This window comes from Bombina bombina, chromosome 12, assembly GCF_027579735.1.
Source record: "Bombina bombina isolate aBomBom1 chromosome 12, aBomBom1.pri, whole genome shotgun sequence".
NCBI classification, from domain to species: Eukaryota; Metazoa; Chordata; class Amphibia; order Anura; family Bombinatoridae; genus Bombina; species Bombina bombina.
In genome coordinates, this window is record NC_069510.1 from 45,685,768 (window position 1) to 45,702,929 (window position 17,162).

Below are 17,162 nucleotides of genomic sequence, written 5' to 3' on the forward strand. Positions count from 1 at the left end.
GGGGTGTTAGAGTTAGAGTTAGGTTTAGGGGTTAATAAATTGAGTATAGTGGCGGTGACGTTGGGGACGGCAGATTAGGAGTTAATAAACGTAGGTAGGTGGTGGCAATGTTAGGGGCGGCAGATTAAGGGTTAATAATATTTAACTAGTGTTTGTGATGCGGAAGTGCGGTGGTTTAGGGGTTAATATGTTTATTATAGTGGCGGCAACGTTGGGACAGCAGATTAGGGGTTAATAAATATAATGTAGGTGTCAGCGATGTTGGGGGCAGCAGATTCGGGGTTAATAAGTATAATGTAGGTGTCGGCGATGTCCGGAGCAGCAGATTAGGGGTTAATAAGTATAATGTACATGTCGGCGATGTCTGGGGCAGCAGATTAGGGGTTAATAAGTGTAAGATTAGGGGTGTTTAGACTCGGGTTCATGTTAGGGTGTTAGGTGTAAACATACATTTAGTTTCCCCATAGGAAACAATGGGGCTGCGTTACGGAGCTTTACGCTCCTTTATTGCAGGTGTTAGGCTTTTTTTCAGCTGGCTCTCCCCATTGATGTCTTTGGGGAAATCGTGCACAAGCACGTACAACCAGCTCACCGCTGACTTAAGCAGCGCTGGTATTGGAGTGCGGTATGGAGCACAATATTGCTCTACACTCACTTCTTGCCTAATAACGCCGGGTTTAGGAAAACTTGTAATACCAGCGCTGTAGGTAAGTGAGCGGTGACAATAAAGTGCAAGTTAGCACCGCACCCCTCTTACCGCAAAACTCGTAATCTAGCCAAAAGAGAGCAAGATAAACTGCTCTCAAGGTAAAATGTGCCTTTCTAATTGAGAGACCTCGCAGTGCTCAGGAGAGTATAAAGGTTTAGAGAAATTAGGCTCTGTTTTATTTTTATTCTATTACACACGTCTCATTTCCACCTAAGCTCACAGTCTATTACAAGGGTTAAAATGCTGTTATGATACATATTTTTTTTTTTATTTACTAGCAAATCTAATCTATTTAGTCACTAACTCACCTATATACACCACTACTATATACTTTGATAGCCGACCAGCTGGTAGGTCATAGTGCATAGGTTGAAAACACAGATTTAGTACTTGTAACTATTCACAGTGCTATTAAGTCATACTGTGATACAGTGTGACACACTACTTCAGTTCTGTTCTCCAAACTCCACTACTAAATCAGCAAAAATCACACTGAAAGGGGAAAAAAATTACATTGTTTATTCTAAATCCATTCATGTGTGATGATACAGGCTCAGAAATGAGCAACAAGTTTATTTTTGTCATATCTAACTTTTTTAAAGGGACAGAAATCCTCCTGCATTACACGTATACATGTTCTGCACTTTGCTTAAATGGACATGACAGTCAAATTAGAATTTTCATGGTTCAGCTACAGCAAAGTGCATATCAGGGTAAGTGTAGCGCAGAAGAGTTTTAATGTTATAACATTTACTGTCTTTTTAACTCCTTGGGGTAGATTTACTATCAGTTGAGCAGACATGATTGGCTACAGCGAATCATGTCCGCTCGACATCGCTAAATGCCAACAGCATACGCTGTCAGCATTTAACATTGCACAAGCAATTCTGGTGAGTCAATTGGACGTAGGCACTATGTCACACAGTACTTTGCCCAGCGAACTGTGTTGATTTAGTATCTACATCCAACACAGAGGTGCATGCTGCGGTCCTCGCTGTCAGCTTTGACAGTAGAGGCTGCAGGTGGGGGTAGAAGGCATCTGCCTTCATATGGTAAAGGAGTGCTGATATTGCTCCTTACTATATAAAAAGACAGAAAATATATGAAGCCAGATCACCTATAACTACAGACGATAACATAGAAAGTGTCACTCTCTGTATCAATGATGCAACAGAGTGGGTGGAAGGGGTGGATGGTTAAGGAAGGAGCAGCTCATCGCAGGGAGAGAGTTACCTACACTATGATCACATGAGGGATAAACCCTACACTACAGAAATTGTGTTCTCAAATTGGAGGAAGGAAATGGGTTGTACACTACTGAAAATTTATAAACTATAAGATCATTTGCAGGGGGTGGTGGGGAGGGTGAGGGGGGACTCCTACACTACAGAAATAAAGTTGTAAAATGTTACTGGCGGACAGTCTGCCAGTAACAAAGATGGCGTTAACGAGGGGGAAGGGGGAAGAAGGAAAGCTGGATCAGGGAGGTGGGAGGATGAGGAGGGATAATAATAATAAAAAAAAGTCCTAAACTGCATTCTAGCAGACTGCCAGTGCCTACGATGGTAATGACCAGCTGGGGTAGGGAAGAGAGCTGTTTTGGAAGGATCAGGGGGTGGAAGGTGTCAAGTGGGAGGATAATCCCTACACTACAACAAATATTAACCATACAAGATAACTTCACTGCTGGAAATATTACAAGTGTGGAGCGCAGCTGCAATTAGAGGCCTTCTATTTACCAAAAACCAATGGCAAAGACATGTATGTCTGCTATTTCTATAAAAACATAATTTATGCTTACCTGATAAATTCCTTTCTTCTGTAGTGTGATCAGTCCACGGGTCATCATTACTTCTGGGATATTACTCCTCCCCAACAGGAAGTGCAAGAGGATTCACCCAGCAGAGCTGCATATAGCTCCTCCCCTCTACGTCACTCCCAGTCATTCGACCAAGGACCAACGAGAAAGGAAAAGCCAAGGGTGAAGTGGTGACTGGAGTATAAATTAAAAAATATTTACCTGCCTTAAAAACAGGGCGGGCCGTGGACTGATCACACTACAGAAGAAAGGAATTTATCAGGTAAGCATAAATTATGTTTTCTTCTGTTAAGTGTGATCAGTCCACGGGTCATCATTACTTCTGGGATACCAATACCAAAGCAAAAGTACACGGATGACGGGAGGGATAGGCAGGCTCTTTATACAGAAGGAACCACTGCCTGAAGAACCTTTCTCCCAAAAATAGCCTCCGATGAAGCAAAAGTGTCAAATTTGTAAAATTTGGAAAAAGTATGAAGCGAAGACCAAGTTGCAGCCTTGCAAATCTGTTCAACAGAGGCCTCATTCTTGAAGGCCCAAGTGGAAGCCACAGCTCTAGTAGAATGAGCTGTAATTCTTTCAGGAGGCTGCTGTCCAGCAGTCTCATAAGCTAAACGAATTATGCTACGAAGCCAAAAAGAAAGAGAGGTAGCGGAAGCTTTTTGACCTCTCCTCTGCCCAGAGTAAATGACAAACAGAGAAGACGTTTGTCGAAATTCCTTAGTTGCCTGTAAGTAAAATTTTAGAGCACGGACTACATCCAGGTTGTGCAGTAGACGTTCCTTCTTTGAAGAAGGATTTGGGCATAAAGAAGGAACAACAATCTCTTGATTGATATTCCTGTTAGTAACTACCTTAGGTAAGAACCCAGGTTTAGTACGCAGGACTACCTTATAAGAATGAAAAATCAAATAAGGAGAATCACAATGTAAGGCTGATAATTCAGAGACTCTTCGAGCCGAGGAAATAGCCATTAAAAATAGAACTTTCCAAGATAACAACTTTATATCAATGGAATGAAGGGGTTCAAACGGAACGCCCTGTAAAACATTAAGAACAAGGTTTAAACTCCATGGTGGAGCAACAGTTTTAAACACAGGCTTAATTCTGGCCAAAGCCTGACAAAAAGCCTGGACGTCAGGAACTTCTGACAGACGTTTGTGTAACAGAATGGACAGAGCTGAGATCTGTCCCTTTAATGAACTAGCAGATAAACCCTTTTCTAAACCTTCTTGTAGAAAAGACAATATCCTAGGAATCCTAACCTTACTCCAAGAGTAACCTTTGGATTCACACCAATATAGGTATTTACGCCATATCTTATGGTAAATCTTTCTGGTAACAGGTTTCCTAGCCTGTATTAAGGTATCAATAACTGACTCAGAAAATCCACGTCTTGATAAAATCAAGCGTTCAATTTCCAAGCAGTCAGCTTCAGAGAAGTTAGATTTTGATGTTTGAAGGGACCCTGTATCAGAAGGTCCTGTTTCAGAGGTAGAGACCAAGGTGGACAGGATGACATGTCCACCAGGTCTGCATACCAAGTCCTGCGTGGCCACGCAGGTGCTATTAGAATCACTGATGCTCTCTCTTGTTTGATTCTGGCAATCAATCGAGGAAGCAACGGGAAGGGTGGAAACACGTAAGCCATCCTGAAGTCCCAAGGTGCTGTCAGAGCATCTATCAGGACTGCTCCTGGATCCCTGGATCTGGACCCGTAACGAGGAAGCTTGGCGTTCTGTCGAGACGCCATGAGATCTATCTCTGGTTTGCCCCAACGTCGAAGTATTTGGGCAAAGACCTCCGGATGAAGTTCCCACTCCCCCGGATGAAAAGTCTGACGACTTAAGAAATCCGCCTCCCAGTTCTCCACTCCCGGGATGTGGATTGCTGACAGGTGGCAAGAGTGAGACTCTGCCCAGCAAATTATCTTTGATACTTCCATCATAGCTAGGGAGCTTCTTGTCCCTCCCTGATGGTTGATGTAAGCTACAGTCGTGATGTTGTCCGACTGAAACCTGATGAACCCCCGAGTTGTCAACTGGGGCCAAGCCAGGAGGGCATTGAGAACTGCTCTCAATTCCAGAATGTTTATTGGCAGGAGACTCTCCTCCTGACTCCATTGTCCCTGAGCCTTCAGAGAATTCCAGACGGCACCCTAACCTAGAAGGCTGGCGTCTGTTGTTACAATTGTCCAGTCTGGTCTGCTGAATGGCATCCCCCTGGACAGATGTGGCCGAGAAAGCCACCATAGAAGAGAATTTCTGGTCTCTTGATCCAGATTCAGAGAAGGGGATAAGTCTGAGTAATCCCCATTCCACTGACTTAGCATGCACAGTTGCAGTGGTCTGAGGTGTGAGCGTGCAAAGGGTACTATGTCCATTGCCGCTACCATTAAGCCGATTACCTCCATGCATTGAGCCACTGACGGGTGTTGAATGGAATGAAGGGTGCGGCAAGCACTTTGAAGTCTTGTTAGCCTGTCCTCTGTCAGGTAAATCTTCATTTCTACAGAATCTATAAGAGTCCCCAGGAAGGGAACTCTTGTGAGTGGAACGAGTGAACTTTTCTTTTCGTTCACCTTCCATCCATGTGACCTTAGAAATGCCAGCACTAACTCTGTATGAGAATTGGCAGTTTGAAAGCTTGAAGCTTGTATCAGAATGTCGTCTAGGTATGGAGCTACCGAGATTCCCCGCGGTCTTAGTACCGCCAGAAGAGCCCCCAGAACCTTTGTGAAGATTCTTGGAGCTGTAGCCAATCCGAATGGAAGAGCCACAAACTGGTAATGCCTGTCTAGGAAGGCAAACCTTAGGTACCGATAATGATCTTTGTGAATCGGTATGTGAAGGTAAGCATCTTTTAAATCTACAGTGGTCATGTATTGACCCTCTTGGATCATAGGTAAAATTGTCCGAATAGTCTCCATCTTGAACGATGGAACTCTTAGGAATTTGTTTAGGATCTTTAAGTCCAGGATTGGTCTGAAAGTTCCCTCTTTTTTGGGAACCACAAACAGATTTGAGTAAAACCCCTGTCCCTGTTCCGATCGTGGAACTGGATGGATTACTCCCATTAACAAGAGCTCTTGTACGCAGCGTAGAAACGCCTCTTTCTTTGTCTGGATTGTTGACAATCTTGACAGATGAAATCTCTCTCTTGGAGGAGAGTATTTGAAGTCCAGAAGGTATCCCTGAGATATTATCTCTAGCGCCCAGGGATCCTGAACATCTCTTGCCCAAGCCTGGGCGAAGAGAGAAAGTCTGCCCCCCACTAGATCCGATCCCGGATCGGGGGCCCTCAATTCATGCTGTTTTAGGGGCAGCAGCAGGTTTCCTAGTCTGCTTGCCCTTGTTCCAGGACTGGTTAGGTTTCCAGCCTTGTCTGTAGCGAGCAACAGCTCCTTCCTGTTTTGGTGCAGAGGAAGTTGATGCTGTTCCTGCTTTGAAATTACGAAAGGAACGAAAATTAGACTGTCTAGTCTTGGCTTTGGCTTTGTCCTGAGGCAGGGCATGGCCTTTACCTCCTGTAATGTCAGCGATAATCTCTTTCAACCCGGGCCCGAATAAGGTCTGCCCTTTGAAAGGTATATTAAGCAATTTAGACTTAGAAGTAACATCAGCTGACCAGGATTTTAGCCACAGCGCCCTGCGTGCCTGAATGGCGAATCCTGAATTCTTCGCCGTAAGTTTAGTAAGATGTACTACGGCCTCCGAAATGAATGAATTAGCTAGTTTAAGGACTCTAAGCCTGTCCGTAATGTCGTCCAGAGTAGCTGAACCAATGTTCTCTTCCAGAGACTCAATCCAGAATGCCGCTGCAGCCGTGATCGGCGCAATGCATGCAAGGGGTTGCAATATAAAACCTTGTTGAACAAACATTTTCTTAAGGTAACCCTCTAACTTTTTATCCATTGGATCTGAAAAAGCACAGCTATTCTCCACCGGGATAGTGGTACGCTTAGCTAAGGTAGAAACTGCTCCCTCCACCTTAGGGACCGTTTGTCATAAGTCCCTTGTGGTGGTGTCTATTGGAAACATTTTTCTAAATATCGGAGGGGGTGAGAACGGCACACCGGGTCTATCCCACTCCTTAGTAACAATTTCAGTAAGTCTCTTAGGTATAGGAAAAACCTCAGTACTCGTCGGTACCGCAAAATATTTATCCAACCTACACATTTTCTCTGGTATTGCAACTGTGTTACAATCATTCAGAGCCGCTAACACCTCCCCTAGTAATACACGGAGGTTTTCCAGTTTAAATTTAAAATTTGAAATATCTGAATCCAGTCTGTTTGGATCAGAACCGTCACCCACAGAATGAAGTTCTCCGTCCTCATGTTCTGCCACCTGTGACGCAGTGTCTGACATGGCCCTAATATTATCAGCGCACTCTGTTCTCACCCCAGAGTGATCACGCTTACCTCTTAGTTCTGGTAATTTAGCCAAAACCTCAGTCATAACAGTAGCCATATCCTGTAATGTGATTTGTAATGGCCGCCCAGATGTACTCGGCGCTACAATATCACGCACCTCCCTCTGAGCGGGAGATGTAGGTACTGACACGTGAGGCGAGTTAGTCGGCATAACTCTCCCCTCGTTGTTTGGTGAAATTTGTTCAATTTGTACAGATTGACTTTTATTTAAAGTAGCATCAATACAGTTAGTACATAAATTTCTATTGGGCTCCACTTTGGCATTGCAACAACTGACACAGGTATCATCCTCTGAATCAGACATGTTTAACACACTAGCAAATAAACTTGCAACTTGGAAATACAATTCAATTAGAATAATATTAAAACGTACTGTGCCTTTAAGAAGCACAGAAGATCTATGACAGTTGAAAATTAATAAATTGAAACAGTTATAGCCTCAATCCTTGTAAACAACACAACTTTAGCAAAGGTTTAATCCCATTAGCAAAGATAACAAATTCTGAAAGCAGGAAACAAATTACAGAATAAACGTTTTTTATCTCAGTCAAACTATAATTCTCACAGCTCTGCTGAGAGAAATTACCTCCCTCAAAATAAGTTTTGAAGACCCCTGAGCTCTGTAGAGATGAACCGGATCATGCAGGGAATACAATGAGTTGCTGACTGAAATATTTGATGCATAGTAAAAGCGCCAAAAAACGGCCCCTCCCCCTCACACACAGCAGTGAGGGAGAACAGAAACTGTCAGAAAAACAGATTAAGCAACTGCCAAGTGGAAAAATAGTGCCCAAACATTTATTCACACAGTACCTCAGCAAATGAAAACGATTTTACATTCCAGCAAAAACGTTAAACATAATCTCTAGTTATTAAACAGCTTTATGTATTTCTTACAGTGTAATTCTAGTGAAGTACCATTCCCCAGAATACTGAAGTGTAAAGTATACATACATGACATTATATCGGTATGGCAGGATTTTCTCATCAATTCCATTGTCAGAAAATAAAAACTGCTACATACCTCTATGCAGATTCATCTGCCCGCTGTCCCCTGATCTGAAGTTTACCTCACTCCTCAGATGGCCGAGAACAGCAATATGATCTTAACTACTCCGGCTAAAATCATAGCAAAACTCTGGTAGATTCTTCTTCAAACTCTGCCAGAGAGGTAATAACACACTCCGGTGCTATTTTAAAATAACAAACTTTTGATTGAAGATATAAAACTAAGTATAATCACCATAGTCCTCTCACACATCCTATCTAGTCGTTGGGTGCAAGAGAATGACTGGGAGTGACGTAGAGGGGAGGAGCTATATGCAGCTCTGCTGGGTGAATCCTCTTGCACTTCCTGTTGGGGAGGAGTAATATCCCAGAAGTAATGATGACCCGTGGACTGATCACACTTAACAGAAGAAAAGGGAATCTCAGAGAAGCTTTTACAGCCATCTTATGACTGCAGTAGCTGTCTGTTTCAGTGAGAAACCCAAAGATTGCAAAAAAGTTAACCATTTTTTCTTTTTATATTATTGTATTTGCCAGCTAAATAGTGACATCAGATATACCATAATAGGCACAGATGAATACATTAAATTGTTATCATTTTTGTCTACTTTAAAAAAATATATAGTTTTCATAGATAGATCAAAAAACAAAAACTACAGTTTTGTTTAAACTAAGTGATAGCAAAAATGCTAAACATTCTCTGGTACTTAGGAAAAGTTTTTCTCAGAAATTTCCGATAGCAAAGGGGATAAATAATATTGCAAAACATTTGTTCTATGAGCTTTATCCAGCTTCTTTACACAATTAATATTTTTACAATTCATTATAAAAAATGCCAGATGGATTATATGTATCAAAATTAGAATAAATCAATATTATTTTTTTAAATACCTAATACATGGCTAGATTACGAGTTTTGCGGTATGAGTGAAAAAGCAGCGTTAAGGCTCTTTTTCACTACCGCTTTTTCACTAAACCTGGTCTTGCAGGTTTAGGGGCACCGCACACTTTTTTGGCCTTAACGCAACATAACTACCGCAGCTTTTAAAAAGTCATTTTTCAATGGGACTTCCTTTGCGCTGGTATTACGAGTCGGCCTGGGAGGCCAAAAAGTGAACGGTACACCCTATACCATCAAGATTCATACCGTAAACTGAAAGTCAGTAGTTATGAGTTTTACGCTGCAAAGCCGAACCATAAAACTCATAACTAAAGTGCTAAAAAGTAAACTAACACCCATAAACTACCTATTAACCCCTAAACCAAGGCCCTCCCGCATCGCAAACACTAAAATAAAATTATTAACCCCTAATCTGCCGCTCCGGACATCGCCGCCACTATAATAAACATATTAACCCCTAAACCGCCGCACTCCCGCATCGCAAACACTAGTTAAATATTATTAACCCCATAATCTGCTGCCCCTAACATCGTCGCCACCTACCTACATTTATTAACCCCTAATCTTCCGCCTCCAACTTCGCCGTCACTATACTAAAGTTATTAACCCCTAACCCTAAATCTAACTCTAACACCCACTTTTTACAGGTAAAAGAGCTGATTTCTTTGGGGCAATGCCCCGCAAAAGGCCCTTTTAAGGGCTATTGGCAGTTTAGTTTAGGCTAGGGTTTTTTGTTTTTTTTGGGGGGGGGAGCTTTTTTATTTTGATAGGGCTATTAGATTAGGAGTAATTAGTTTAAATATTTTATAATTTCTTTTTTTTTGTGAAATTTAGTGATTGTTTGTTTTTGTAATTTAGTTAATTGTATTTAATTAATGTAATTTATTTAATTTTAGTGTAATGTTAGGTGTTAGTGTAACTCAGGTTAGGTTTTATTTTACAGGTAAATCTTTGTATCCTTTGTTGAAAAAGCCTGTGCAATGCCGCCCCCTGCACATTCGCAGCCAACAGGGGGGGTCAATCATCCTGATCATATCTGATCAGGATGAATGAAGTTCGCCACCTACGAAAGCTGCTTCTTAACTACAGTTTCCGGCAAGCCAGAAACTACGCAGGGAGATAGCAGAATCCACTGCTTGGTAAATCTCGCCCATTGTGTTTCTCTGTGCAGGGCAGTGCAAACTGCTAACAGAATAGATGAAAAGATATTACAGATAAATCCAGAGATTGCCACCAAATTATATTCTTTATTCAAATAAATCATGTCTCTCCAGCTCACTAGCGGACCTATGCAACAGAGGGCCTTGGTGCAAACATTTTTGGAGCCCCCAAAAGGTAACTCTGTATAATGATTTTGAGGATAGATAGATAAATATATAGATAGATAGAAAAATAGATAGATATATAGGTAGCTACACCAGCAACCTGCACTGATAAAAGGCTGACCTGTATATTAGGGTTGTACACATACTGAACAAGCCTATTTATAAATAGACTATTATTGTGCCCCATAGCTAGGGTGACCGTATTGCCGCTTTAAAAACATACTTTATGCTTACCTGATAAATGTATTTCTCTTGTAGTGTATCCAGTCCACGGATCATCCATTACTTGTGGGATATTCTCCTTCCCAACAGGAAGTTGCAAGAGGATCACCCACAGCAGAGCTGCTATATAGCTCCTCCCCTCACTGCCATATCCAGTCATTCGACCGAAACAAGCCGAGAAAGGAGAAACCATAGGGTGCAGTGGTGACTGTAGTTTAATTAAAATTTAGACCTGCCTTAAAAGGACAGGGCGGGCCGTGGACTGGATACACTACAAGAGAAATAAATTTATCAGGTAAGCATAAGTCCACGGATCATCCATTACTTGTGGGATACCAATACCAAAGCTAAAGTACACGAATGATGGGAGGGACAAGGCAGGAACTTAAACAGAAGGAACCACTGCCTGTAGAACCTTTCTCCCAAAAACAGCCTCCGAAGAAGCAAAAGTGTCAAATTTGTAAAATTTTGAAAAGGTGTGAAGCGAAGACCAAGTCGCAGCCTTGCAAATCTGTTCAACAGAGGCCTCATTTCTCCTGTTAAGTGTAGTCAGTCCACGGGTCATCATTACTTCTGGGATATTAACTCCTCCCCAACAGGAAGTGCAAGAGGATCACCCAAGCAGAGCTGCTATATAGCTCCTCCCCTCTACGTCACACCCAGTCATTCTCTTGCACCCAACTAATAGATAGGATGTGTGAGAGGACTGTGGAGGGGAGGTATTAGCGGCTCTGAATGATTGTAACACCGTTGCAATCCCAGAGAAATTATGTAGGCTGGATAGATACTATGCAGTACCAGCGAGTACTGACGTTTTTCCTATACCTAAGAGGCTTACAGAGATAATTACTAAGGAGTGGGATAGGCCCGGTGTACCCTTTTCCCCCCCTCCTGTATTTAGAAAAATGTTTCCAATAGACGCCACCACACGGGACTTATGGCAGATGGTCCCTAAGGTGGAGGGAGCGGTTTCTACTCTGGCTAAGCGTACCACTATCCCGGTGGAGGATAGCTGTGCCTTTTCAGATCCAATGGATAAAAAATTAGAGGGTTACCTTAAGAAAATGTTTGTTCAACAAGGTTTTATATTGCAACCCCTTGCATGTATTGCATCTGTCACGGCTGCGGCCGCATTTTGGTCCGAGTCTCTGGAAGAGACTCTTGACTCAATAACTATAGATGAGATTTCAAATAAGCTTAAAACCCTTAAGCTAGCTAATTCATTTATTTCAGATGCCGTAGTACATTTAACTAAACTTACGGCTAAGAATTCCGGATTCGCCATTCAGGCACGTAGAACACTGTGGCTAAAATCCTGGTCAGCTGATGTTACTTCTAAATCTAAATTACTTAACATACCTTTCAAAGGGCAGACCTTATTCGGGCCCGGTTTCAAAGAAATTATCGCTGACATTACAGGAGGTAAAGGCCATGCCCTGCCTCAAGACAGAGCCAAACCTAGGGCTAGACAGTCTAATTTTCGTGCCTTTCGTAACTTCAAGGCAGGAGCAGCATCAACTTCCTCTGCACTAAAACAGGAAGGAGCTGTTGCTCGCTACAGACAAGGCTGGAAACCTAACCAGTCCTGGAACAAGGGCAAGCAGGCCAGAAAACCTGCTGCTGCCCCTAAGACAGCATGAATGCCTGGGATGTGGATCGCTGACAGGTGGCAAGAGTGAGACTCTGCCCAGCGAATTATCTTTGAGACTTCTAACATCGCTAGGGAACTCCTGGTTCCCCCTTGATGGTTGATGTAAGCCACAGTCGTGATGTTGTCCGACTGAAATCTGATGAACCTCAGTGTTGCTAACTGAGGCCAAGCTAGAAGAGCATTGAATATTGCTCTTAACTCCAGAATATTTATTGGGAGGAGTTTCTCCTCCTGAGTCCACGATCCCTGAGCCTTCAGGGAGTTCCAGACTGCGCCCCAACCTAGAAGGCTGGCATCTGTTGTTACAATCGTCCAATCTGGCCTGCGAAAGGTCATACCCTTGGACAGATGGACCCGAGAAAGCCACCAGAGAAGAGAATCTCTGGTCTCTTGATCCCGATTTAGTAGAGGGGACAAATCTGAGTAATCCCCATTCCACTGACTTAGCATGCATAATTGCAGCGGTCTGAGATGCAGGCGCGCAAATGGCACTTTGTCCATTGCCGCTACCATTAAGCCGATTACTTCCATGCACTGAGCCACTGACGGGCGTGGAATGGAATGAAGGACACGGCAAGCATTTAGAAGTTTTGATAACCTGGACTCCGTCAGGAAAAAATTTCATCTCTACAGAATCCATAAGAGTCCCTAGGAAGCAGACTCTTGTGAGTGGTGATAGAGAACTCTTTTCCACGTTCACTTTTCACCCATGCAACCTCAGAAATGCCAGAGCTATCTCTGTATGAGAAGTGGCAATTTGAAAGCTTGACGCCTGTATCAGGATGTCGTCTAGATACGGAGCCACCGCTATGCCTCGCGGTCTTAGAACCGCCAGAAGTGAGCCCAGAACCTTTGTAAAAATTCTCGGGGCAGTGGCCAACCCGAAGGGAAGAGCTACAAATTGGTAATGCCTGTCTAGAAAGGCAAACCTTAGGAACCGATGATGATCTTTGTGAATCGGTATGTGAAGGTAGGCATCCTTTAAGTCCACTGTGGTCATGTACTGACCCTCTTGGATCATGGGTAGGATGGTCCGAATAGTTTCCATTTTGAATGATGGAACTCTGAGGAATTTGTTTTAGATCTTTAGATCCAAGATTGGTCTGAAGGTTCCCTCTTTCTTGGGAACCACAAACAGATTTGAATAAAATCCCTGTCCTTGTTCCGTCCGCGGAACTGGATGGATCACTCCCATTACTAGGAGGTCTTGCACACAGCTTAGGAATGCCTCTTTCTTTATCTGGTGTGATGATAACCTTGAAATATGAAATCTCCCTTGTGGAGGAGAAGCTTTGAAATCCAGAAGATATCCCTGAGATATGATCTCCAACACCCAGGGATCCTGAACATCTCTTGCCCACGCCTGGGCGAAGAGAGAAAGTCTGCCCCCACTAGATCCGTTTCCGGATAGGGGGCCGTTCCTTCATGCTGTCTTGGGGGCAGCAGCAGGCTTCCTGGCCTGCTTGCCCTTGTTCCAGGACTGGTTAGGTTTCCAGGCCTGTCTGGAATGAGCAACAGTTCCCTCTTGTTTTGAAGCGGAGGAAGTTGATGCTGCTCCTGCCTTGAAATTTCGAAAGGCACGAAAATTTGACTGTTTGGCCTTTGATTTGGCCCTGTCCTGAGGAAGGGTATGACCCTTGCCTACAGTAATGTCAGCAATAATTTCCTTCAAGCCAGGCCCGAATAAGGTCTGCCCCTTGAAAGGAATGTTGAGTAATTTAGACTTTGAAGTCACGTCAGCTGACCAGGATTTAAGCCATAGCGCCCTACGCGCCTGGATGGCGAATCCGGAATTCTTAGTCGTTAGTTTAGTCAAATGAACAATGGCATCAGAAACAAATAAGTTAGCTAGCTTAAGCGTTCTAAGCTTGTCAATAATTTCATTCAATGGAGCTGTCTGGATGGCCTCTTCCAGGGCCTCAAACCAGAATGCCGCCGCAGCAGTGACTGGCGCAATGCATGCAAGGGGCTGTAAAATAAAACCTTGTTGAATAAACATTTTCTTAAGGTAACCCTCCAATTTTTTATCCATTGGATCTGAAAAAGCACAACTGTCCTCAACCGGGATAGTGGTACGCTTTGCTAAAGTAGAAGCTGCTCCCTCCACCTTAGGGACCGTCTGCCATAAGTCCCGTGTAGTGGCGTCTATTGGAAACATTTTTCTAAATATAGGAGGTGGGGAAAACAGAATTTATGCTTACCTGATAAATTACTTTCTCCAACGGTGTGTCCGGTCCACGGCGTCATCCTTACTTGTGGGAAATATCTCTTCCCCAACAGGAAATGGCAAAGAGTCCCAGCAAAGCTGGCCATATAGTCCCTCCTAGGCTCCGCCCACCCCAGTCATTCGACCGACGGACAGGAGGAAAAAATAGGAGAAACCATAGGGTGCCGTGGTGAATGTAGTTAGAGAAAATAATTAATCAAACCTGATTAAAAAACCAGGGCGGGCCGTGGACCGGACACACCGTTGGAGAAAGTAATTTATCAGGTAAGCATAATTTCTGTTTTCTCCAACATTGGTGTGTCCGGTCCACGGCGTCATCCTTACTTGTGGGAACCAATACCAAAGCTTTAGGACACGGATGAAGGGAGGGAGCAAATCAGGTTACCTAAACAGAAGGCACCACGGCTTGCAAAACCTTTCTCCCAAAAATAGCCTCCGTAGAAGCAAAAGTATCAAATTTGTAAAATTTGGCAAAAGTGTGCAGTGAAGACCAAGTCGCTGCCTTACATATCTGATCAACAGAAGCCTCATTCTTGAAGGCCCATGTGGAAGCCACAGCCCTAGTAGAGTGAGCTGTGATTCTTTCAGGAGGCTGCCGTCCGGCAGTCTCGTAAGCCAATCGGATGATGCTTTTAAGCCAAAAGGAAAGAGAGGTAGAAGTCGCTTTTTGACCTCTCCTTTTACCAGAATAGACGACAAACAGAGAAGATGTTTGTCTGAACTCTTTTGTAGCTTCTAAATAGAATTTTAGAGCACGGACTACATCTAAATTGTGTAGTAAACGTTCCTTCTTTGAAACTGGATTCGGACACAAAGAAGGTACAACTATCTCCTGGTTAATATTTTTGTTGGAAACAACCTTTGGAAGAAAACTAGGCTTAGTACGCAAAACAACCTTATCCGAATGGAACACCAGATAGGGTGGAGTACACTGCAGAGCAGATAGCTCAGAAACTCTTCTAGCAGAAGAAATAGCAACCAAGAACAAAACTTTCCAAGATAACAACTTAATATCTATGGAATGTAAAGGTTCAAACGGAACCCCTTGGAGAACTGAAAGAACTAGATTTAAACTCCAGGGAGGAGTCAAAGGTCTGTAAACAGGCTTGATCCTAACCAGAGCCTGAACAAATGCTTGAACATCTGGCACAGCTGCCAGTCGTTTGTGTAGTAAGACAGATAAAGCAGAAATCTGTACCTTTAGAGAACTCGCTGATAAACCTTTATCCAAACCTTCTTGTAGAAAGGAAAGGATCTTAGGAATTTTGATCTTATTCCATGGGAATCCCTTGGATTCACACCAGCAGATATATCTTTTCCATATTCTATGGTAAATTTTTCTAGTTACCGGTTTTCTGGCTTGAACCAGAGTATCTATCACAGAATCTGAAAACCCACGCTTTGATAGAATCAAGCGTTCAATTTCCAAGCCGTCAGCTGGAGGGAGACCAGATTTGGATGTTCGAATGGACCCTGTACAAGAAGGTCCTGTCTCAAAGGTAGCTTCCATGGTGGAGCCGATGACATATTCACCAGGTCTGCATACCAAGTCCTGCGTGGCCACGCAGGAGCTATCAAGATCACCGAGGCCCTCTCCTGCTTGATCCTGGCTACCAGCCTGGGAATGAGAGGAAACAGTGGAAACACATAAGCTAGGTTGAAGGACCAAGGCGCTACTAGTGCATCCACTAGAGTCGCCTTGGGATCCCTGGATCTGGACCCGTAGCAAGGAACCTTGAAGTTCTGACAAGACGCCATCAGATCCATGTCTGGAATGCCCCATAATTGAGTTAATTCGGCAAAGATCTCCGGGTGAAGTTCCCACTCCCCCGGATGGAATGTCTGACGACTCAGATAATCCGCCTCCCAGTTTTCCACTCCTGGGATGTGGATCGCAGATAGGTGGCTTGAGTGATCTTCTGCCCATTCTATTATTTTGGTCACTTCTCTCATCACCAGGGAACTCCTTGTTCCCCCCTGATGATTGATATAAGCAACAGTCGTCATGTTGTCTGATTGGAATCTTATGAATCTGGCCTTTGCTAGTTGAGGCCAAGCCCTGAGAGCATTGAATATCGCTCTCAGTTCCAGAATGTTTATCGGGAGGAGAGACTCTTCCCGAGACCAAAGTCCCTGAGCTTTCAGGGATTCCCAGACCGCGCCCCAGCCCACTAGACTGGCGTCGGTCGTGACGATGACCCACTCTGGTCTGCGAAAGCTCATTCACTGGGACAGGTGGTCCAGGGTTAGCCACCAACGGAGTGAGTCTCTGGTCTACTGATCTACTTGAATCACCGGAGACAAGTCTGTATAGTCCCCATTCCACTGTTTCAGCATGCACAGTTGTAATGGTCTTAGATGAATTTGCGCAAAAGGAACTATGTCCATTGCTGCAACCATCAACCCTACTACTTCCATGCACTGAGCTACGGAAGGACGAGGAATAGAATGAAGAACTTGACAAGCGTTTAGAAGTTTTGACTTTCTGACTTCTGTCAGGAAAATCCTCATTTCTAAAGAATCTATTATTGTTCCCAAGAAGGGAACTCTTGTCGACGGAGACAGGGAACTTTTTTCTATGTTCACCTTCCATCCGTGAGATCTGAGAAAGGCCAGAACGATGTCTGTGTGAGCCTTTGCCTTTGAAAGAGACGACGCTTGTATTAGAATGTCGTCCAAGTACGGTACTACTGCAATGCCCCTTGGTCTCAGAACCGCTAGAAGGGACCCGAGTACCTTTGTGAAAATCCTTGGAGCAGTGGCTAACCCTAATGGGAGGGCCACAAACTGGTAATGTTTGTCCAGAAAGGCGAACCTGAGGAACTGATGATGTTCTTTGTGGATAGGAATATGAAGATACGCATC